We start from the raw sequence: 24,435 nt of genomic DNA, 5'->3' as shown, positions 1-24,435 counted from the left end.
ACAACAGTGCCCCAGTGCAGTCAGTCATGGCACTCAGTGCATGGCCAATTTGGGTCTGTGTCTCAGGATTATGCCAGTCCAGAGGGATGACTTCCTTGGCCCTTCTAATGTAGGACCCACCTCCCTACACCCACCCTGAGTTCTTCACTCTGGGGACCACTTTTCCAAGAGGGGTTATGTTGCCCAGGAGAAGAAACAATGTAGGACTTACAGCACAGATTTTGGGAGCCATGATGTAGGAAGTTACAGACACTTATCTTTTCCTATTTGCTCTACACACTCTCTCTTGTCACATATTTCTCCCTATCTATCCTTACTCCCTGCTTCTACCCATTCTATGATATACTCATGACTTTATGTGTTTCTCTCAACCTCTGTCTTCCACTCCCCTCCCCCTCTTCTCTCCTCTCCTCTCTTTTCTCTTTCTCTCCTCTCCCTGTCTCCCCACTGGCTCTCCTCTTTGTCTCCTTCTATTCCATCATTTTCAGGCTTTCTGAGCATTGCAAATAACTGTATTTTAGAGCCAAGGCAAGGCCTTGGAAACTCCCATCTGGGGAAATTCAACTTCTTTCTGGGGTGGGGTGGGGGTGCCATTTTTTAAAAGGGTAGTTGGGATAAATGTGTCTCATCCATCAGTTCCAGGGGACTCAGAGCCCACAGCCAACTGATTGCAGACATCTGAGCATCTCCTCAGCAGCTTTCCACCCTCCTCTGCCTCCTCTCCTTCCACATAGGGAAATGCTATAAATCCTTTCTTCCACATTTAGCAGACACATCACATCCTTCATCTCCCAACCCACTGACAAATCTTTTTTTTTTATTGTGGAATATAACATATTTATATAGAAGTGATAACTTTCCAAGTGCAATTTAACAAGTAGTTAGAGAGCAAATTCCAAAGAATATTATGGGTTACAGTTCCACAGGTTCAGTTATTTCCTTATTGTGAAATATAACATATATGCAAAAAGGTGATAACTTTCAAAGTATGATTTAACAAGTAGTTATACAGGAAATTTCCAAAAATGTTATGGGTTACGGTATCACAGTTTCAGTTATTTCCTTATTGTGAAATATAACATAAATACAAAAAGGTGAGAACTTTCTAATTAGAATTTGACAAGCAGCTATATAGCAAATTTCAAAGAATGTTATGGGTTACAGTTCCACTATTTCAGTTCTTTCCTTCTGGCTACTCTAATATCCCAGCAACTAAGAAAAAGAAAATTGTATAGAGATTCTGTATTCATAATCCTTTGTTAAATTCTATCTTGTCTGTTCTTTAACTTACGGATTGTGGAGGATGGTGATGGTGACACAGACTATCTCAGTGGAGGGAGAACATTTTGACAGACCCACGTAAGGAGAGAAATCTCTGTCTCAAAATGAAGTGAGTTCACCATGCCTGGATGTGCTCAACCAGAAGTCAGAAGACCAGGTTATAGGTCAAAGAGAAGCAAGCACTGGATGGAAGGAGAAGGAGGGAGCAGGCGATGGTTGACCTATAAACTTTAGGATCCCTTCTCTACCTGAGTCTCCATAACTGGAAGTTGCAAGGCCCTCAGCTTGGTGTGGCTGTCAACTTCAGACGTCTTAAATTTGGATTCCCCTTTGTCCCTAATTAACTCGTCCCTAGGGAAGAGCCAATTCTAAATTAGAAGTTTCCCTCCCTGCCCCTCTGTCCCCAAATACTCCTACATTTTCTATCAAGATAAACTCCAAAGTCATTAACGAGGGCAGGGAACAGGCAGTGCTTTGGCTTTTTCATCCTCCTTTTCCTCTTTTCTTTCATAACACTTTCACATCCATTGTCTCATTCTTCTCAAGAAAATGACTGTAATTTGAAGGTGAGGAGCTTCCAACCCTGAAATGAGGACAATTCTCTCAGAGAATGCACCAGAAAGCCCACTTGCCCTGGGGAGAAAAGGACCATCAAGAGATGCTGAGCTGGGAGGCTTGGATTACAGAGAAGAGAGGAAGACAATTTAGGACAATTTCCATAGCAGAGTGGTCGTGGGTTTCTGCTTGGGTTGCTGTGTAGAGATGGCCAGAGCCCCCTAAGAAAACCTCAGAGAGGGAGTCCCTTGACCACTTGTTAATTGCAAAATAAATAGTTTGCTACCCCTCCCACCATGCCCCTGCCCTGCCCTGCAATGCAGAGCCACCTTAAGCAGCATTACTGCAAGGAAAAGAGGGCAAAGGGGTTGTCTCTCTTCCTTTCCATTGCCACTGGTGCTTAGTCACCAGTCCTCAGCCAGCTGAACTTCCCTGAAGCTGACACAACCCCATTTACCCCTCTGTAGTAGTCTATAGTCAGATTCTTTTGAGTTAGCAGTCTTCATTGCATTCATTGGGGTGTTAGGAACCCTTTGGGCAGTAGAGATGTCTCTGGTTTGATGGAAGAGGGGATAGAGACAGAGTAGTGGGACAGGCTAAGTGAAAACCTCTGAAATTGTGCTCCGATCCCTGGCCAAAATATAATATAATATAATATCCCTGGGGGATGGCAGGATTAGACCTAAAGAATACAAGTTTTGTATTCCCTATAATATCTCCTCTGGCCTCTGTAGAAACCGATGCATCCTAGAGAATGGCTGCATCTACCACAAGTCTCAACAAGCAGTAGACCCACGGCAGCAGCTGTGCCCTAAGTGACATTGTTGCAAGAGCAGGTTAGTAAGGCCTCGGGATACGTGGTCAATGTTTTTGCAAATGGATTCTTTTCCAATCCATTTTTTAAAAGAGAATCAGAAACAATTTGTATTCATGTGGACAGATGACATTCGTTGACAGTTTTGCCTCAGGGCTATGTTAACTTTTCCTCCCTCTGTTATAACATAATCCAAAGAGATCTGGACTTTCTGGATATCCCAACAGAGCACCACGCTGGCCCATTGCATCAACACCCTCGAGCTGATTAGGCAGGACAAGCAAGAGGCCTAGGTAAGACACACGCACTTCTAGAGCTGGAATATAAACCTTATGAAGATTCAGGGATCAGCCACTTTAGTGAAGTTTTCAGAGATCTGGTTGTAAGAGGCATCCTTTGGAGGATATTCCTTCAAGCAAAAGACAAGTTGCTCATCCTGCATCCCCTAATACAAAGATGGAAGCCCAGTGCTTGACAGGCTTCTTTAGGTTTTGGAGGCAGCACGTTGCACGCCTATAAAAATCACTCTACTCCATATACCAGATGACGTGGAAGGCTGCCAACCTTGAGAGCAGGAAAGGTCTTAGTAGTAAGTCAAAGACATGATGCAAAAAGCCTGACACTTAGGCTTTATGATCCTGCAGACCTTATGGTGTTGGTAGTGTCAGTGTTGGGGAAAGATGCAATAGAGAGAATATGGCAGGCCCCAGTGGGAAAATAGCAACACAGGCCCCTGGGATTCTGGAACAATGTTATGCCTTCTGCAGCAGAAATTCATGAACAGAAACAGTTCTTGTTGCATTCCTGGGCCTGGGTAGAGAAAAAACATGCCCTTGGGGCACCCAGTGACCATGCATCTAGAGCTGTCGATCATGAACTGTGCTGTCAGACTTCCCATGCTATAAAACTGGGCCTGCCCAGTAGTGGTCATGGTAAAACAGGCTTAGCTTGAGCAGGATGAGGGCATGAGCAACTGCATGAGCAGGTAACCCAGACACAACCCATGTCATCCACCTCAGTTGCAACAGTACCACCTCTCTGCTTGTACCTATGAGTATTTGGGGGTCCCTACAGCCAGCTGAAAGAGAAGGAAAAAACCCTTGGTCATCATACCTGTAGTAGACAGAATAATGGCATCCAAACATGTCCACATCCTGATCCCCAAAACCTGTGACTGTTACCTTACAAGGCAAAGGGGACTCTGCTGTTGTAATTAAGTTAAAGACCTTGAGATGGAAAGCATATCCTGGATTATTCAGGTGGGTGCAATGTAATCACAAGGATTCTTATAAGAGCGGAGCAAGAAGGTCAAAGGCGAAAGGAAATGGGATGCAAGAGAACAATTTGGGGTGATGCTCTGGAAAATGGAGGTGGGGATGGTGTATGAGACAAAGAATGACCACAGCCACTAGAAGCTGGAAAAGACAAGGAAACAGCTTCTCCCACAGAGCTTCTAGAAGGAATGCAGCACTGCAACACCTTGATTTTAGTCCAACCAGCCTCATGTCAGACTTCTGAACTTTAGAATTATGAGAATAAATTTGCATTGCTCTAAGCCACTAGGCTTGTAATAATTTGTTGCAGCAGCCATAGGCTACTGATAAAATACCCTTCTCCTTTGGCCTTGGAGCCGGTGATGGTTAATTTCATAGGTCACCTTGGCTAGGTTGGTCAAGCAAGCACTGGACTGATTGTCACTGTGAAGGTATTTCATAGATGGATGAAAATCAATGCTCAGTTGATTGCGTCTATGACTGATGACATCTTCAATTAACAAAGGAGATTGTCTCAGCAAAGAGAGGAGTCTCCTCACCCAGTTAGTTGGAAGCCTTAAAAGAACTGAGGATTTCAGCAGTCAGAGAGAAGAGTTTCTACCTTTACTTCAGCAGGCTCACTTCCCCTGGGGAATCCAACTTAACCTTCGTTAAGTTTCCAGTTTGAAGCCTGCCCTATAGGATTTGGACTTGCTAATCCCCACAGTCACGTGAGCCAATTCCTATAATAAATTTCAATATTTATGTTTGTATGTGCATGTGTATTTGTGTGTGTGTATATCCTGTCAGTTCTGTTGCTCTGAAGAACCCTGACTAATAACCAACCACCCTTTTGTAAGGAAGCCAAGGCCGTGTGTAGGGGTTCCAGCTAATGGCCCCAGCTAAAGATCTATGGCCAGACATGTGAGGAAATGAGGCTTTGGGTGGTTCTAGCCCATGGAAGAGGAAGCCCTAGAGATCATAGAATAGAGAAAAGCTACCTTGTTGTACCCTATCCAAATCCCTGACTCACAGAAACCATGAGAGATCATGAATTCTTACTGTTGTTTAGAGCTACAAAATTTTTATTTAGTTTCGGAATGACTTGCTACACAGCAATAGCTAACTAATACATTGTTATTACTGTTATTAAAATTTAATCTTAAGGAAATAATCTAAAATCAAATAAAACCTTGGAAACAATTTAAATGTCTAGCCATTAAATAGCAATTAAGTGAATTCTAATGCTCCTCATTGTGGAATGTCATACAACCAGTAATTATCACATTTTTTGATAAATGAGTCATGATGGGTGTGCCAGTTTGTATTATGTCCCCCAAAGGCCATTATCTTTGATGTAATCTTGTGTGAGCAGACCTATCAGTTTTGATTAGATTGTGATTCTTTGAGTGTTTCCATGGAAACGTGCCCCACCCAACTGTAGGTGATAACTCTGATGAGATAATTTCCATGAAGGCATGGCCCCACCCATTCAGGGTGGGCCTTGATCAGTGGAGCCATATAAATGGGCTGACAAACAGAAGGAACTCAGTGCAGCTGAGAGTGACATTTTGAAGAGGAGCTACAGCCAAGAGGGACACTTTGAAGAAAGCACAGGAGCTGCAGATGAGAGACAGTTTGAAGACAGTCATTGAAAGAAGACTCTTGCTCTGGAGAAGCTAAGAGAGGACAAATACCCAAAGTGCAACTAAAAGTGACATTTTTGAGGAACTGCAGCCTAGAGAGGAACGTCCTGGGAGAAAGCCATTTTGAAACCAGAACTTTGGAGCAGATGCCAGCCACGTGCCTTTCTAGCTAACAGAGGTTTTCCTGACACCATCGGCCATCCTCCAGTGAAAGTACCCGATTGCTGATGTGTTACCTTGGACACTTTATGGCCTTAAGACTGTAACTGTGTAACCAAATAAGCCCCCTTTTATAAAAGCCAATCCATTTCTGGTGTTTTGCATTCTGGCAGCATTAGAAAATAAGAACAATGGGCAAATTCCTATTTTTAGTACAACCTTGGGGAAAAAAGTAAATAACCATATACTGATTTTTCAAAATGCCAACAGTGGAAAAGAGTACTCATTTCCCTATATCCTCACTAACCCACTCTTTCATTTTCCCAGTTTAATAGGTAAAATGGCACTTTGATTTTTTATTTCATGTTTTTTATTACCCTGAAGTTAAAAACTTTTTCAAAAGTATATCAGCTTTGTGAATGTCCACTTTTATGAATTGCATGCTCATGATTTTTTCCCATTTTCTATTACAACATTCATGTTTTTCTTACTGATTCATAAAAATTTCTTGGTGTTCAAGTTGTCATTCCTTTGTCAGATATGTTGCAAATTTTTCCCAGGTTTTGCCATTTGCTTGTTCATTTTGTTTCTCATGTTCCTCTTGCCCTTCAATTAAACCCAAATGCTGTGAGCACATCTGGTTTGATATGTGCCATCGTGGTTGCAAAGGAGGTAGAACATGTATATTTTACCACTGCGACATTTAACAGGTAACTGGGTTTGCCAGTCATACATTCATGAAGCACCAAATGAAAAAAAGCCTCTAAGCAACATTTAACATAGTTTAAAAGTAGGATCTCATGATCAAATAGATTTAGGCAAAATTAGGGTGAACAAAGTTAAAAATATTTCCTTACTATGGGACAGCTCAGAGCTAAGTTTAGCATGCTAAAGTGTATCATGACTTTGCATGTGTGTGTGTGTGTGCTTGTGTGTCTGTGTGTGTTTGTGGGGTGGTGAGTGGGGAGGAAGGGTAAGGATAGTATGTGACGTCTGAGGTTGAGATAGCCTTCCTGGAGGAGGTAATGGTTGAACTGGGCTGTGGAGGATGTATAGGATTTAGCTTGATAAAACTGGAAGATATTACAGGGAGGGGAATGTAGGGGCAATGAAACAAGCCAGGACTAACACAGATAACACAGATTCTCAGAAAACCAATAGAAACAGGACATTTAAAAAAAAAGGCAGGACTCTTCCATTTATTTTGTTCTCACTGCCTGTCTTGTTATGCTTTCTGCCCAATTTCTTGACAGGAAAAGGCAAGGGATCTGGGCCTATTTTTCTGGCCCATGTGGTCCACATCTGGGAATCTGTCAGCCCTTAAACTCTGTGCCAGGGAGCAGATGCCCAAACGGACAGCGGTTTCCGAGGGCAGGGCCCAGCCTCCTGTCCACTCTGGGAAAAGCCTCCACGCTGCACTCCCTCCCTTCCCTTCCACTCCAGGTTCAGCATCGAATTCTCTGGCATTGATGCTTCTCAAATATTTGCAGAACGCTCTCCCACGCTCCTCAGTTGGTGCTGAGGTCAGGCCAGCAAGTTCTGCTCATTTAGGTTTCACTCATAAATTATTCTCTCCCTTCCTCGTCAAGGTTGCGGTGGTTCTTGCCTCCCATGCCGGGGGAGACTTCTCCAAACTCAGTGCCTCCTTCAAGTCTCCGGGGGAGAATCTGTTCCCCACCCCTGGCCTCGGAGAAACCCTTCCTTTGTCAGCTCTGACCCCACGGCTCTACCCACCAACCCAGAGTGGCAGAGTGAGCTCACCGCATGCCCCAATGTCACTTTATTGGCTTCATAGATGTCCAACCCCGGATTCAGGGAGCAGGAGTGGGGCCTTATCGTTAGGTGTGGGTGGGGAGCCAAGACACCTGGGTCACATTCCTGGCTTTGCCAATTGCTCAGCTGGCAGTTTGCACAACTCACTATTTCCTGCTGGGACGTGACTTCCCTAAGCACACACTGCCCAGCCCTTGGGCTTCCTATAATAAACTTCCAAGGGCATCTGCACAGGGCACCAGGCCCAAAGCATATGATGAGGAAGCCGACCTCCACAATGAACTTGAGCATGGCAATGCCCAAGCACAGTTGTTAATTCCCTGAGGGTCACATTTCTTTAAGACTGATTTTTCTTGATCCTAGAGTCCTACAGAGGAAACAACTATCAGTTGACAACATGAATTAAATACTAAATCCCAAACTTGGGGCTAGGCTAACTTACAGCTAATCCTAATAATAGCTTCCACTAATCATATACCTATTTCCACCAGAGACTGTACCAAATCTACTCCTCTTAGATATTTGCAAAGTAGATATTGTACCTGTGTTACAGATGAAGGACAAAAGTTCAGAGAGAGTCAGTAGTTTACCAAAGTCACACACAAAATAAGTGGCAAAGCAAAAGTCCCAGGGCAATTCTCTACAACTCCAAACCACCCTGACCACGGAGGGGATGGGAGGCAGTCAGAGGACACTCACCATAGTTAGACATTCTAGAAGGGGAGTGGGAAGCTATTAAAATCTGAGTTTCTGAAAATCTTACCTAACCTAGTTCCTTATGGACCTACTTCCATTCTATTTTCACTTGATATTATAAGGAGACAAACAAAAATAAGTTAAACAATTTTGCAACCTCCTAGTTGTCCAGAACCATTGTGTTAGGCCTAGATGCAGTGAAAGAATAATTCTCAATACAGATTTTGCCAATTGATTAGTTGGTCCATGTATGTTTGTTGGTAAAACTAAACCTTAAGGATAAAAACAGACAGTAAGTCACAATGGCCACAGGACATGGGCAAACCCTAACACTAAAAGCTTCCAAAGACTGGACAAGGGTAGGACTCTTGGGTGAGGGAAAGAATGATTAGGAGAACAGACTTTGCATCCTGCAGTCTGTTCAAGAAAGATGTGGTCCCTGGGTCTCCCTCTCCTATAAGGAGCCCTCAGCATCTACACCAAACTTATGGTTGACACAAGGCCTTTCCGCCAGCCTGGAGGATGGCGGCAGGAGCCCAGTGCCACCCAGCCTGGCCATAGAGCCAAGACTGTTCATCATCCCCTGCAGAACCCGACTTTGAAAGCACAAAAGATTCCCTTTATTTCCATCACACTGGGCCCTTTTATTCTCCCTAAGACCCAGGAGTCTGTGTGTGCACAAGGGCCCGCCTTCTCCCTTCCCAAGACACTTTGATCCTCCTCCCATTTGAAATCTTGCTAGCTTTTCAACACCCTCCCAGACAATCAGGTTCTTTTCTTTTCAATAACCAAGCTGTTCCTCTTATCTTGCCTCTGTTCTCTCCAGCAACTCTAACCAAGAAGAGTTCAGGGGGCAGATCCAAGAAAACAACAGAAGCATCACGTTCAGTTGGCTACAGGCTGGGGTGACTGTGGAACGCCTCCCACAGGGCTCAAAAAAACATTTGTTGAATGCAAGAATGAATAAGTGAATGAATTATTAAAGGCAAGTGACAGCAAAAGCTTGGGGGGTGGGGAGTATAAAATGTTTTCTAAGGCAATAGTATAAGATGGTGTCTTCCATGAACAACTGGTCAACTCCTAATTTCCAGCATTGTCATTGACTCCATCCTCCCCTGTGCCCTGACTCTCCCATAGCCCATGGTTAAGTCTCCATCGTGTTCATTCTTCCTATTTTCTTTGCTACCACCCAAGTTCATGCTATCTCATAGCTGGACCAGGTCTTGGGGCCTCTTGAACTAGTTTCCCTGATTCTACGCTCAATGTTTTCCTACCGTCCCACATACGACTACCATGTCAATCTTCATGAAGTGGAATCTGGACCATGTGTCCCTTCCCAATTCAAAAACCTTCAAAGTTCTCCAGCACTTACTGCATGACGCCCAAGCATCTTGCCTCCTATGCAAGGCCCTCTGTGTTCTATCTTACTTCCCCTCACTTCCCTGGGGTCAGCAAGGCATAATGGAAATGGTACTGGCCGAAAGGTCATGGGGCTGGGCTTCTCATCCCCTCACTGACACTCCTAGCCATGTAACCTTGGGCATACCCCCCTAAACTTTCTGGACATGTATTCTCAATAGTACAATGAGGAGATTGAACCATATGAGCTCTCTCCCAATTCTCAAGTTCTGTGATCCTAGGAAACCTACCCAAATTGTCACTGACTCACCAGTAGGCTTCTTGTTTCCTACCTTTGCTCTTCCAAAAATGACTTTTTCCTATTTAGATGGCCTTCCTCTCCCTCACCCAGATCACACATATCCTTCAAGGCACACCTGAAGGAAATCTCACCTCCTCTGTACAGCTTCCCTGACCCATGAAGAATGAAAAGATTCCTCCTTCCCCTGCCTCAATAGGCGCATGAACAGTGTCTTTCACACATGCTTCAAATACCGCTACTGCTCCACGTCTGTGTGCTGTCAGCTCCATGTTGCAGGGTCAGGGCCTTATAGCCCCCATACCCTTGTACAGCAGGCAACATACAAATAGGTGGTGACTGGTTTCCAGCATGAAGAGTATTGGAGCAGCAATCAGGAAACCTGGGCTCTGGTCTCCCATGATCTTAAGCATTCCACCTGTCTGGATCTTGGTTTCATCATCTGTAAGATGAGTGCTCTGGACCAGGGTCCTGTCTCTCACCTAAGGTTCCTCCCAGAGCTGACATGCTATGGCTTTCTGATGCAGAAAGCCCAACCCTTCTTGGAGTCTCCATTTTCCTTAGCTCTTAACCCAGCCTTGTTGTTGGCTTTTGAACTGAGCAATAGAAGTGGGTACTTTTGAAAAAGAACCTTAGTCTCTAGCCCAGCCTGGGTCACCTCCATAATAAATTGGAATTTAACTCTAATGAATGAGCTCTCTGCTGGCTAAAGTAGTCCTGAGAAGCAGACTCTGTTCACCCAGGAAAGAGAGGCCATTTGGTGTTGAAAGGCTTCTTTCTGTATTCCTGGCCTTAAAGCTACCCACTGCCATCCACAACTCTAATGCCAGCATCTAAAGACAAGAGTTTAATAAGGTCCCAGAATACTCCCCTTTACAGATGGGCTGGAGACCAAGTAGAGGTTACAGGCTTTTACACAGAAACCAGCCTCCAGCTCCTGCTAGTGTTTCTAGAAACATAATTATTGCTATGGTTATAAGTTTCGATTAAAACTAGGAAGATGCTGAGTAGAGTGAAAAACCAAAGACTTTCTTTAGCCAGAAAATAAAAGACAAAGTATTTACCATGATGATAAATTCCGCCTGCCATCGAGACTGCCACAACCATCCTTTGCGTAAGTGAATTAGCAGAAATTAGTAAACTGAGCCTCTGTTTCCCCTTCTTGGTGTCACACCTCACCACAACCCACTAGGGCCTTCTTTGTTATATCCCTTTGAGCAAGACACCATGCTGTGTTAAGATTTATAGACTTTAGTAAAATGTGCTGTGGGGGAAAAGGTAAGGGGTTTAACAGGAATTCCCTAAATGCCTATTTCTACACTGAGTTATCTGCCCCTGCCCTTTCCCTCTCTAAGCAACAACAACGGCCATCACTTATTGAGTGCTTCAGAACCACCAGGCACTGGGCAGAAAGATTAGAGGCACATGTCTCATTTAGCCCTCGTAGGAGGTTGGCATCTTTTCCTGAAGGTGGAAGCTGAGGTTTAGAGAGAGCTTAGAGCCCAATGTCACACAATAAGGAACAGAACCAGGGTTCAAACACAGATCTCCACAGTGATGAGAGAGCCATCATCTTAACCACTTTGAAACAGAGCCATATTCTTTGTTTGTTTCTTTGTTTGTTTTGTCAGTACAGGGTGCCCAATCCATTTTACTTGCTGGATAAGAACAATTGAGTGGGGCTCTCCCTAAGCTTGTCTTAAAAAGTTTCCCAGCTATTCTGGGAGCTCTGCAAGAAATTTTAGCTAAGGCTCCTCAGTGCTACTAGCAATATGAAGTTTGACTCCTTTCTTGATTCGGGGCAAAAGCTCACAGCCCATCCCCAACACCTCCCTATCCTCATTTCCCTGCCTGGTCCTCATAATGCAAAGGAAAGAGATCACTGGTTATCTCGGGTGGCATGAGAAACTGGGCCCAGGCCAGCCAGGTTTAAGCACCTTCTGTCTGTTAAGAATCCTGTGCAGCGATAAGGGTAGGCGTGGCCGGGAGGTAGAGGCCAAGCATCTCACCAAATGTTCCTTTGTCTGTGGGATGAATGTGGCTATTAAAGCAGAGCAGCCCTGCCTCTTCCAGAAAACAATGGAGCCCCACTGAATCACTGACTCCCTTTCAGGCTTCTCCATTTGGCTCTCTGCGCTGGCCCCACAATTGAGACTCAAGCTGTTGTCCTTGGCCCGGCCTTCGGCGCCCATGCCTGCCCAGAGGATAGATTAGTCCCAGAGCTCTGGCCGTCTATCGTGCTCTGGGCTTGGAAGACGAAACAGGAAAACCCAAAGGATTCCATGCTCTGGTGAGGCAGAATTGGTCTCCTGGTGCAAAATGGACAGTTCTACATAGCTACCTCTTAGATATCCCCCACCCCCAGGTTCCCACTTTAATCTGCTCCTGAGTAGGCTGGTCCTAAATCGAGGTTTGGGGCCAAAGCAGAGGTTTTCATTTAGGCTTCCGGTGGCGTGGACTCCAATGGCCTTTGATCAGCGTTCTCAGTTTGATGTGAGTTATCAGTGGTGAGAGCCAAGAGATTCTTTTATTCCCATTCAACTATTGTTCTTTGGGTGTGTAGTGCCTTAGCAAATCTTAGAAGGCTCCTTGGGGATGTGAGAATCAGGCAGGATTTGGGCATTTCTGGGTCCCTCCCTTGCTGTGATAGCTTCAACATGCCAGCACAACCTTACATCGTAAGGACAATATTGGGTCAGAGAATGTGTTGATTAATGCCTGAACTAAAAAGCAACTCAGAAAAGTCAGACCGAATGCAAGGAAGTTTGGGGAATACCATGATCATTTTATGTGTGCACAAGAGCAATCCTTGATTTTTTAAAAAATATCTATGCCTAAATAAATCTAAAAGAGCATTTTCAGTAAGAATAAAGTAAAAATTCTAAGTAATATGAAAAAAAATCTTAATTCATAGTTCAGCCCTATTCCAGTTTGCTAATGCTGCTGTTTCGCAAAACACCAGGAATGGATTGGCTTTTATAAAGGGGGTTTATTTAGTTACAAAGTTACAGTCTTAAGGCCATAAAGTGTCCAAGGTAAGGCATTACCAACAGGTACCTTCACCGGAGGATGGCCACTGGCATCCGGAAAACTTCTGTTAGCTTGGAAGGCACATGACTGGCATTTGCTTGCTCCCAAGTTGCATTTCAAAATGGCGTTCTCCAAAGTGTTGCTCTTGGGGTGTTTTGTCCTCTCTTAGCTGCAGCTGCTCTTCAAAATGTCACTCTCAGTTGCTCTGCTCCTTCTGTCTGTGAACTCCTTTGTAAGACTCCAGTGATCCAATTAACACCCACCCTGAATGGGTGGGGTAACACCTCCATGGAAATTATCCAATCAAACGTTTCACACACAGTTGATTGAGTCACATCTCCATGGAAACACTCAGTCAAAGAATTCCAATCTAATCAACACTAATACATTTGCCCCCACAAGACTGCATCTAAGAACATGGCATTTTGGGGGACATAATACATCCAAACTAGCACAAGCCCCAAGCCACACAATTAGTCAAAGACAGAGCAAAGACAAGAATCAAGGACACTTGTCCCCTGTCCCTAGATCTCTGTGATGTGGCTCCAGTGTACTGAGAGCTGACCTGGGTCTCCATGTAGGAACCCATCAGATGCTGCCACTGCTTGGAGCTTAGCTGGAAGTCTGCCCACCCTGCCTGGTACAACCCCAGCAAGTGGGATGGCAGCTGTTGAGGGCTGCATCCTGCTTCCAACATCAAATACTGTCCTTCTTCCTTTATGGATGACCCTTCAGGGTGCAGGAGAAGAAGGGTGAAAGTCTGCCCCACCCTGGCCTGTGCACTGCAAATGGACCTTCTTCACCATGCCCAGCTCAGAGCCTGTGGCCTTCAGTTCCCATTCCCCTCCCTAAGATGCTCACTAGCTCAGAGGGGCTAGTAATGAATTCTTTGAAGCTATGGGAACTCAAATAGTGGAATGATCATGAATTTTGCAGTCAAACAATCTTAAAATCTAGTCCCAGCTCCACCATTTATTTGCCATGAGAAACCTAAAACTCCGTGAACCTCAGCTTCCTCATTTGAATATGGGGATAAAAATAAACACTTTGAAGGGGTGTCAGTGAACTAAATGAAATAATGTACACAACACTTTGCTCATAGAGGTGCCCCCAGTTTGCTTTCTTCTAAACCTTGATGTTTTAAAACATAACCTGAGTTATGTTTTAAAACGTAACCTGTGTTATGTTTAAAAACACCATTTAAACAGTATAACTATTTGTAAAATTGTCCAGAGTTTGCCCTTAGAGGTTGTAAGATTTGCAGTGTGTAGTCAGATACCATTTTAATAATGGTATGAGTCCTACTGATCAGGAAGACTACAGAAAGAAGATAGAATTCCATTAAGGTCAAAGGTCTCTGGAGTTGGATGGAAAGGAAATTGGTATACCTTAGACAACAAAAGCACAATCAAGTCAAGTCACATAAGAGCTGGTTGCAAGCTTCCATGAATTAGCCTGGACTAAGTGGGATAAAATGGATGTAAGCAGGGGTGATATGCTAAACTCTTAACATCCCATACACAGCAGGTTTCAACAAACAGCGAACACCAGTGTGGACAACACAGCCAATACCAGTGTACATAGCCTTGCGAACAAGCCTAACCACACTTAACATTATGAAATTCCTGGTGTGAACTGTAAAATAGGATTGACAAGAATCCAGGCTAAAATTCCAGCTCAAATCTCTGGATTTGCCCCAAATTCCTTGGAATGACATCATTACTTCTTAAATGGGTAAGCATCTTTTAACTCTGGGAAGATTTAGAATTAGGAATAGAAATGTTTAAGAGAACCAGACTTTGAGTATTAATGTTTGTGCATTAAGAAGAAATTTGTACATATCTGGTAGTATAATTTGTAGTATTCAAGGGAATTGGGACTCTTATAAAATATACCTGCCTTGAAAATTCCAATTTGAAGTGTGTGATTGATTAATTGATTTAGACTTGTAAATTTAAGTTTAATCTTGCCAAATTTATATACAGTATTGGAACAATGAAGATTACTTAAAATCATCATATTTTTAATTATTTTGTTCAATTTATAAGAGTTACTTAAGAAGTTGGGAACGTTGTATCTGTTATGATATTGAAAGGCTTTGAAATTAGATGAAATAGTCCATATCTTAATATATAAATGTAATTTAAAATGTTTAGAGGTGTTTAGATCTATAAATGGGCCAAATTATTATCAAATGCCATCTTAGAAGTAATTGCCAAAATTTGCTAAACGTAGGAATGGATAAGATTTGTAAATTGAGTTTAGAAGTTTATGATAGAACTAGCTTTTTAAATTTATAACTTTAATAAATTAAATGTTAATAAAAAAAAAAGAAACCTCTGAATAATATTTTCTGTACATGAACCTGAGGGCAAAAAAAGATCCCAGATTTGAAAGAAATCCTAAAATCCCAGTTACGAAAGCAGATTAGTCCTACTGAAACAGTGACAGGTACCTGGATCCAGTTTGCTGGTCTACCTTGGCTTCTCTCTCAACCCCTTACTGATGGCCAGACTGATGTGAATCCTACCCCTACTGCTACCCCTCCTCCACCCACACCCAGCTCACTCTCTATTCAGTGGGTCAACAGGCTGATTAGCACCAGGAGAGGTCAAGTGGGAAAATATTCCAAATAATGATGTTGTCAACGTTGAACACACAGTCCTGAGCTCAGATGACAATCGCCATCTGCAAGAACTTAGAAAAATCGTCTAAATTATCTGAAGCTCAGTTTTCTCATCTCTAAAGTGGGAATAAAATAAAATGTATTTTTCCATTTTCACCACTAGCCACAGGGTGGATAGTTGTGAATAAGACACAGCCCTGCCATCAAGAATAGCTCAAGTGTGGATTGCTGGTATAATGAGTGTTCAATAATGTTTGCAGCATCTGCAGCTCATAGCTGTATGGTGGAAACTGTTGCTGCCATTGAAGTCAGAAAGATCGGGCTTATCACCTAGCTCTGCCACTTACTAGCTATGCAAACTGAGCTCTGCTTCTCAGTATTCTCTTCTGTAAAATGAGTATAATTGACTGGTATAAGGAGTAGCTGAGGCAATCAACTGAGATGGTGTGTGTGAAAGCATCTAGCAGAGTACCCAGCATTTGCAGTAGTTTCTCAATATATAGTAAATTCTACATGCATCAGTAGGTTCTTCCTGCCCCTACTCTTCTGCAAGATGAGTCCAAAGTGCAGGGCTAACACCAAGTCAATGTCTCATGGACCTCTGGGGATGGGGAGGATTCTGGAACTGCTGCTGGACAGGGAGCCTGGCATTCTCTCCTTCACCCATGACCCTGGCTGACCCAGAGGAACCAGTCATTAATCTGGAACAGATAAACCACCATCTGGTTCAAGTCAAAGCTTCTCTCCCTTTCCTCAGAAGTTTATATAAAATGCTGCATAGATACCTGCTCACTGCCAACCCCAGCTCCCTCTCTCTCCTCTCAAAATTTCCTGGTTGGAGATATTGGCCCTGTGACCCACCAGTTTTCACTTCATTTTTCTAGACACCTGTATAACTCTATACCCATCAAGGTTAGGCCCTTCTCTTGACCTAAAGATGATGGACCTCAAGGGGTGAAGAAGGGGTAGAACTGAACCCCAACAAGATCCTCCTGGTAAAACTCCTTCTCAGGGCTCCCATTCCTGGGGCACAAGCTGCTCCCCCAAGTAGCCAAATTTTGAGCCTTGAGCTTCAGAGAATAAAATTTCCATTGTCCTGCATTCCAGATACACCTTGCCATGCTCCCTGAGGGAAGGCAAAGCCCTGAATCATAGAGCTACTTAGACTGTGGCTGCCCCTAAACCTTCCATCCCTTCTCCTCCTCTTTTTCCCCTTATGTACAAAACCAAGGTATGTGACCTCCCTGAGCCCGGACACTCTATTTCTCCCATCCAGAGAGACAGAGATCATGGATATGTGCTTTGCTGTCTGGCATCCATTCAACCTCCTCTAGTGACTGTATTGGGAATATCCTCTGAGGAACCATCCACTCTCCACTCTCACTCCCATGAGTGGGGTGAAATGGACTCCACCCAGCTGCAAGGGTGGGCCTGACCAGTCAGAACAACCCTCTCCCCCTGCCTCTGTGACTGGTTCAAGGACGAGCTCAAACACAAGAAGAGCCAATGAGAACAAGCACATCCGCTCCTCTGCCAGACTTGAACCTGGGAGGGTGAGACAAGCTGAGGGGTACCATCTTGACAACATGCAGAGGAGAGAAAAGCTGAGACAGGGAAGAGGCTTAAAACCACACCTACCCTACACTTCTTTTCCCTTTTAAATTTTGTGAAGCAAAAAAATCTGTCTTGACTTAGGCCAGTTTAGGTTAAGCTTTTGTTACTTGGAACCAAAAAAGTCCTAACTTACACAGATTTATATGGATCCATCCAGTGCTGTCCTGGAAACAACTCAGAAGAGCTGATTATTAAAGTTTCAAAAATTGTGCTAGCCAGCTATTAAACACAGCCATTATTAATCATTAAATTATGTAAACTTAGAATCAAATAAATTATATTAAAAACTAAGGTAGGGAAATGGCCAAAGAGTCTATCAATAAGATGAATGGGTAAATAAAATGTGGTACAACCACATGATGGAATATTTTTCAGCCATAATAAAGGAATGAAGTCCTGATTCATGATACAACACAAACCTGGAAAACCTTATGCTCAATGAAATAAGCCAGACACAAAAAGACAAATATTGTATGATTCTGCTATATGAAATAGCTAGAATAAGCAAATTCAAAGAGTAGATTATAGATTACCAGGGGCTGGGGGAAAGAAGAATGGGGAGTTATTGCTTAATGGGTACAGAGCTTCTGTTTGGAACGTTGAAAAATTTTTGGTAATGGCAAGTGGTGACAGGAGCACAATATTGTAAATGTAATTATTGTCACTGAATTACACATTTAAAAACAGTTAAATTGGCAAATTTTACATCATATGTATGTTACCACACTAAAAATTTTTAAAAGGTAATGAATACTCAAAACCCATGACTTCCTAATGACTTTAGCATTACCTATTGCCTTGGTATTATTTATAGCTATCGTACTGTTTGTTGGAAACACCACATAACAGCTTGTGACCACACAACTTTTCCCAGCTCTGCATCCAGGGTTGTCATGTTGGAAGCTTGAAGTCAGCCAAGGTGGGAGTATTTTCACCCTAGAACTTGACAAACTCTACTAATCCAGGCCTGTTTTATTGGCTTGTTGATTGGCTAGACTTCAGAAAGTGATGGAGAAAGTGATAATAATGCAGATTATCTTTCAAAGTGGGACTTGTTTGTAGCTGTTACTTTGTGACAAGTACAAAAGTTTGAGGAAATATTCTTCCAGTATTTGAAAATTATTATTTCATTGAGTAAAGAATATTTGCAGCCACTGCTGCAGCCTGGCCCCACTGTGCTTGTCCAAAGAACTAAAACAGAGCAGGAGGCAAGCCCTGAGAGCTGAGAAGGTATGTCAGTAAAAGATACTGCTTCTGGCATCAAAAAGTGTATCATGTCATTCAAGAAGAATTAAATAAAGAGCAAATAAAGAGATAACAACAATGAAACATGATGTGATCCTGGATGGGATCTAATAAGTCAGGAGAAAAAGGCTCAAAAGAAGATTCTTGGGACACATGAAAAAAATTAGAATATAGATCATAAGCTTCATATCAATGTGAAATTTCTTGAACTTAGTAACTACACTTAAGGTGGTTACATAAGTGAATATCCTTGTTCTTAGGAAATATACATGGAAATATTATGTGTTCAAGGAGAATGATGTGTACAACCTACTCTCAAATGTGAAGAAAATAGATAAAGATGATAGAGATAGATAAATAGATACAGATGATAGATAGATAGATAGATAGATGGATGATAGGTAGATAGATACAGCAAATGTGGCAAAATGTTAAAAATGGTAGATCTGAGTATCTAGGGAGATGGAGATATGTTGGAATACTCTGTATGAATTTCGTATGATTTTTGCAACTGTCCTATAAGCTCGAAATTATTTCAAAAGTAAAAGACTAAAGGGGGAAAAAGTGTATCATTTAATGGTGAAGACAAGGCCAGCACAAGTTCAAGACAGAAAAGCACATAACCAAGTCACGGATGCAAAATACCTGTCAGGCATGCCTCCCCCTCCACACCTTCAGTGCCCACGCCCTGCCCCTGAGCCGGGATGTGGCGTCCCATCCCTCCCCAGGGACGTGAAGCAGGCAGCCACTGCTTGTTCCTCAAGGGAGTTGTGACACAAAAGTACCAACCATGTGACACTTAGCTCAGAGGTCAGAGGAGAGAGGTCAGCTGAAGCCACACTACCTGCAGAAGGCTTTATAGAAACAAGACTTGGAACAGGCCTTGAAGGATGAACTTGCTTGAGATGCACATTCTCAGGCCCCACCTCAGATCTACTGAATTAGACACTCTGAGGGGGCCTGGAAATCTGTGTATTTGCAGGCCCTCCAGGAGATTCTGATGTACGCTAACATGTGAGAACCACTGGACCCTGCCATGCTTCTTCCCCAGCCCTTCCTTTCATGTGTCACTTGAACCGGTCCTCAGTGCTGCACTGTGTAGGCAAGCATGAACGTTTACACTTCGTACCCCGGCGAGGTATCACGTGACTCACCCAAGGCCACACAGCTAACGTGCAACTGAGCCTGGGCTACAGCTGGGTCTCCAGGCTGCAGGAGCCATGTTATCTCCATAAGGCCCACAGTGAGAGAGAATAGCGATGGTGTGATTCCGTCCAGCCCCCAGCCTCCCAGTTTCCTCTCTCGCCTTCCCAAGGAGCTGGCCAGCCCCCTGACAACAGGCTGTGAAGGAATGGCCAGTGTGGGTGATGACAGCTGCCGACAGACAAAGGTGGCAGGGTTTGGGGGCTGAGCCCCCACCATGCTCAGACCTGTGGGGATGGAAGCAATTTAACTCCTGGGCACAATCCAAGCACTGGAAAGTTGAATGCATCACGGCCAGCACCCTCAGCCAGGCACACAGCTCATCAGATGCCCCAGCCCCTGGCCAGCTAACGGCAGGACTGGAAACTCAGCTTCAGTAACCCCCAGGAATGAGGCCACCAGAGTTGGCCCTCATCCAACTCCTTGTGCCAAGCCCTGTCAGGCAGAAATGATCAGGGTTTAGAAAGAACAATCTCCAAGCCCAGGCCAAAAGCCTGCCAGGTCAGCACGGGGTGGAGGAGAGGGTGTGGGCTTTGGAGCCAGACAGACCTGGGTTTGAAATCAACCCCATCGCTTATGAGCTTTGCAAACCAGGACATATTTCTCCGCTTCTCTGAGACCCTATAGCCTCATATGTAAAATAGGGATGATAATACCCACAGGTATTGTGAGCTTTAAGTGAAATAACATATGCAAGGGTCCTGGCAGAATCCTTGGCCTGCAAGTATTGCTCAATAATGTTCATTTCCTTCCTTCCTGTTTTTCCCCGGAGAATCTACTTTCTCCTTCTCCACCGATCCTGGGAAGGGGATGCCAAAAGAGCTAATGAATTCAGGGCTGAAGGGAAATAACTGACCAAGGCAGAAGACAACTTCTAAAAGTGTCTTCTTGTATTAGATGATAAATTCATCTTATATTGAAAATGCATTTGTGGATTGTTAGCCGCGTTAGGACCATGCCTTACTGGCTTCCTCCAACCTTCAGTACTCGCTGTGCACAATAATGGGCTGCTCTGTAACTTATACAATATTGGGCATGAAGAAGTTAATCAGTAATTCTCCAAAGCAAGGATGGGCAAAACACACCCACTGGCCAAATCCAACCCCCCACCTGTCTTTGTAAATAAAGTTTTATTGGAACATGGCCATGCTCAATCATTTGCATATTGTCTCTGGCTGCTCTTGAGCTACAAAGGCTGAATTGAGTAGTTGCAAGAGACTGTACAGACCGCAATGCCTAAAATATTTACTATCTGGCCCTTTACAGATAAGTTTGCATGCTCCAGAGGAAAGCAGACCTAAACCCAAACTGTTGAAATTTGAGCTCTCCAGGAAGCAGACTCAGAAGGAGCTTAGGGTCCAGGGTGAAACATAGGGAATGCCTATGGACCAACACCTGCAGAAGGGAGGGAAAGCAGGTGGGAGTGGGCAGAGGGCAGGTCAAGCTGTGATACAAGGTCAGCCTAAGCCCACCCCATGGGAGCTCTGGAGCTAAAACAGCCCATCAGAGTTGATCTCCCTTGGCTAAAATGTTTGGACTTTTATACTTCTGTCCTGATCACTCTTTGAGTGTGGGATGCCCCCGAGATGATGCGATCTTGGGCAAGATCCCCCAAGGGGTCTGATAGCTGAAGGCTGTTTATTGACAGCACCCCTACCATCTAGGGCACAAATCCTTCCTTGGAGGGGGATCTTGGCAGCATGCCTCCATGCCCCCAACCCAACCTTCTGTCCATGCTCTGTGACCACCCATGAACCACTAAACCAGTTGTCTCAACCATGTATGGGTGTGTTGGGGGATCATCAGTGAGATGCACATGTCTAAGTGAATACAGAGTTTTCAGAATAGCAACTAATGTAGCACAACAAATCTATTCCCAGTAATGTCCTTGAAAAAAATTATTTCCATAAACTTTGTTGGAAACCACAAATATAGAAACAGGCTATGAATATATAAATGACCTTCTTGGGAAAAGTACACTTTCCATTTCTATCAGAATAAGGCCCAGGCTTTTTGAAAGAATGATTGGTGAGATATGATATAAACTATATATGATATAAGTTGTTTTATATACAAGATATATAATGAGATAAATTATATTAAATGTTGATACTACAAGAACAAGGGATTTTGAGTCTTGAATACCTAGGCTTAAATCTCCACCTTGCTCCTCACTGTGGGCAAATCACTTTAATCTCCAAGTCTATTTATTCATCTGTAAAATGGAACTATGAATACTTATCTCACAGTGTTATAGGATCAGATGAAATAATTTATGTGAAAGAGTGATGAAATCTGTACAAATCTCTAAAAATACTTTATTGTTCATGTTGTCTATGACACCACCCAACTGCCATCTTAAAGTTCTATTTAAACATGGCAATATTTTTGATTCTTCTTTTTGTGTGGTCTTACTGAGTGCATCATGAACATTTTGTCATGCACAAAACAGGCACTTAAAAATATTTTTTATTTCCCCTGGTCTATCTACTGACACAGCACACCTATACACTATTTCCTTCCTGAGACAAATATCCCAGAAAACAGGTAGGAGTTGACCTTGACACCTCCTGGAAAAGGAGGTCAGTGACTTCACACAGGTTCTCACCAATCCCTGGGAGCCCCTGGGATTTTGCCCCACCATGCCTCCCTGAGATATAAGTGACCAGGCGCACTACATTAAGATCCAGGGTTTAATTTGTGTCTTTCTTCTCAGTTGATACATTTGTTCTCTTCATGGGTCATTATCCTTTCTGAATTTCTTCTTTTTCTATTTCAAACTATCTCTTTACTCTGTCAACACATGAGTGGATGATTAGATAGATAAATAGATGGATGCATAGATAGATAGATAGATAGACAGATAATGATAGTTGATAGATTAGCATCCCTTCTTTCTTGGGCTACATTAGCCAAGGGTAGAAGAGTACTGCAGGATACCCAGTATTGCTCGGGCTCTGCTGACCTCTATCACATCTCCCCAAATCTCCAGTCTTCGTGAAAAATCCCCACAGCTGGTCCTGGAAATCCTCAGGAAGTGCTCACACATTCCATATCCCCCAGCTCCCTCAGCTGCCATGCGGCCCCTACCATTTTCTCTCTCTCCTGCTCTAAGCTAGCAAAGCTTTAGAACGGTGCCCTGGCTCTGCTGTGGTACCACCACCCATAATGGTGAAGTCCTGCTGGTCCAACGCCACCATATGGGCGGACGTCAGTGATGCTGCGAGTCTGCCGGGAGGAGAGTCCCAGGACTGCTTGCTCCTTCCCCACATGTCAGAGATGCTTTTATCAAAGCTACTCTTTCCCTTTCACGTTCACTACTTTCTCCTTTGGCCACAGTCCTGTCTCTCCTCTCCTTAGTGCTCAGGCACAGGTCCTGGGCAGTCGAAGTTTCCACTCTACCCTGTCCGTAGAGCCAACCTCCTCACCATATCAAGGCACTGTCAGGGGCACAGTCTTGTTCACTTGGTCTCTTGATTCCCTTACAAGCTCCCCAGGTCCCTCCTGCCAGATGTGCTCACCCGATCCACAAATATTTGTTGAGCAACTAGGTCAGGCCAGGCACACTGTCATGTCTGAAACTTGGAGGGTCTATGGCTTAGCCTCACAACTTGTTTCTGGGGCCTCTTCTTTTACTAGCATGAAATCATGCAACAAGTATTTATTCAAGGCCTACTGACCTTGAGACCTTAAGCCCCAGGTTGCAAAAGATTAGAACATAGTTGTTGACCTCAGAGAGCTTATAGTTCAGTAGAGATATAAGAAGTTCACAGATAACTGTCATACAAAGCAAAATCAATAGGTGCACAAGAAAGGTAAAAGTATCTCTGTTATTCAGAGAAAATAAAGTACATTTCCTGAGCACTTTCTAGAGCTCAGGAACCCGGTTACTGGGATGGAGATGTAGATACAGAGATAGACATAGCTGTAACTGTAGACATAACAATGTATATGTGTATATGTGTGTATACATATATATATAATCCTATATATTTTATCTATACCCATTTAGCATTCTCAGCAACTCCATATGGTATTAACCCCCATTTTACAGGTGACCAAGCTGGGTCTCAGAGTGATTCAGTAACTTGCTTGGATTGAGATTTCTGCCAATGGGAAGATCTAGAAAGTTTTCAGCAAAGAAATGTCATTTCAGCTGATTCTGAAAGGTTGGTGGAATATTAAATTAATATTTATAGTTTGTAGTTACAAAAATGATCCATATCTATGAGAAATTTTAAAAGTATAGAAAAGCACAAAGAGAAAAAAATTTTAAAGGGTCCATAAATCCTACCACCCAGATGTAAAAACATTGTTAACATTGTGGTACATATCCTTCTTTTGACTAATCACTATATTTTTTTGGCAAAAATGGGACAACACCTGCTTTTTAATAAATGTTATTTCATTTAGTCCTTGCAATAGCCCTGCAGAGTTAGAATGATCATCATTTTATAAAAATAACCCAAGGCACAAGATGGTTAATTTGCCCAAGACCCATGACAGAGCCAAAACTCACTCAGAGTTGTCTTTCTCCAAAGTCCGTTCCCACCTTCTTTCCTGATGCCTTCTAGTGTGGGGGGCTGCACCATGGAGCCAACACAAAGGATTGTTTTTGAAATGTCAGATTTGGTGACTGGTTCTATCTCAAGCGTTTCAATTTGCTACAGTTGCTGAAATGCAATATACCAGAAATGCGTTGGCTTTTACAATGGGGATTTATTAACTTACAAGCTTACAGTTAGTTCTGAGGCCATGAAACTGTCTAAATCAGGGCATCAGCAGGCAATGCTTTCTCTCTGAAGACTGGCTGCTGGTGATCCTGGGCTCCTCTGTCACACGGGAAGGCACATGGCGGGTCTGCTGGTCTCTCCCTTCTCTCC

Source organism: Choloepus didactylus, chromosome 6 (genome assembly GCF_015220235.1).
Source record: "Choloepus didactylus isolate mChoDid1 chromosome 6, mChoDid1.pri, whole genome shotgun sequence".
NCBI classification, from domain to species: Eukaryota; Metazoa; Chordata; class Mammalia; order Pilosa; family Megalonychidae; genus Choloepus; species Choloepus didactylus.
The sequence above is the reverse complement of the archived record's forward strand: the minus strand, read 5'-3'. Positions refer to the sequence as shown.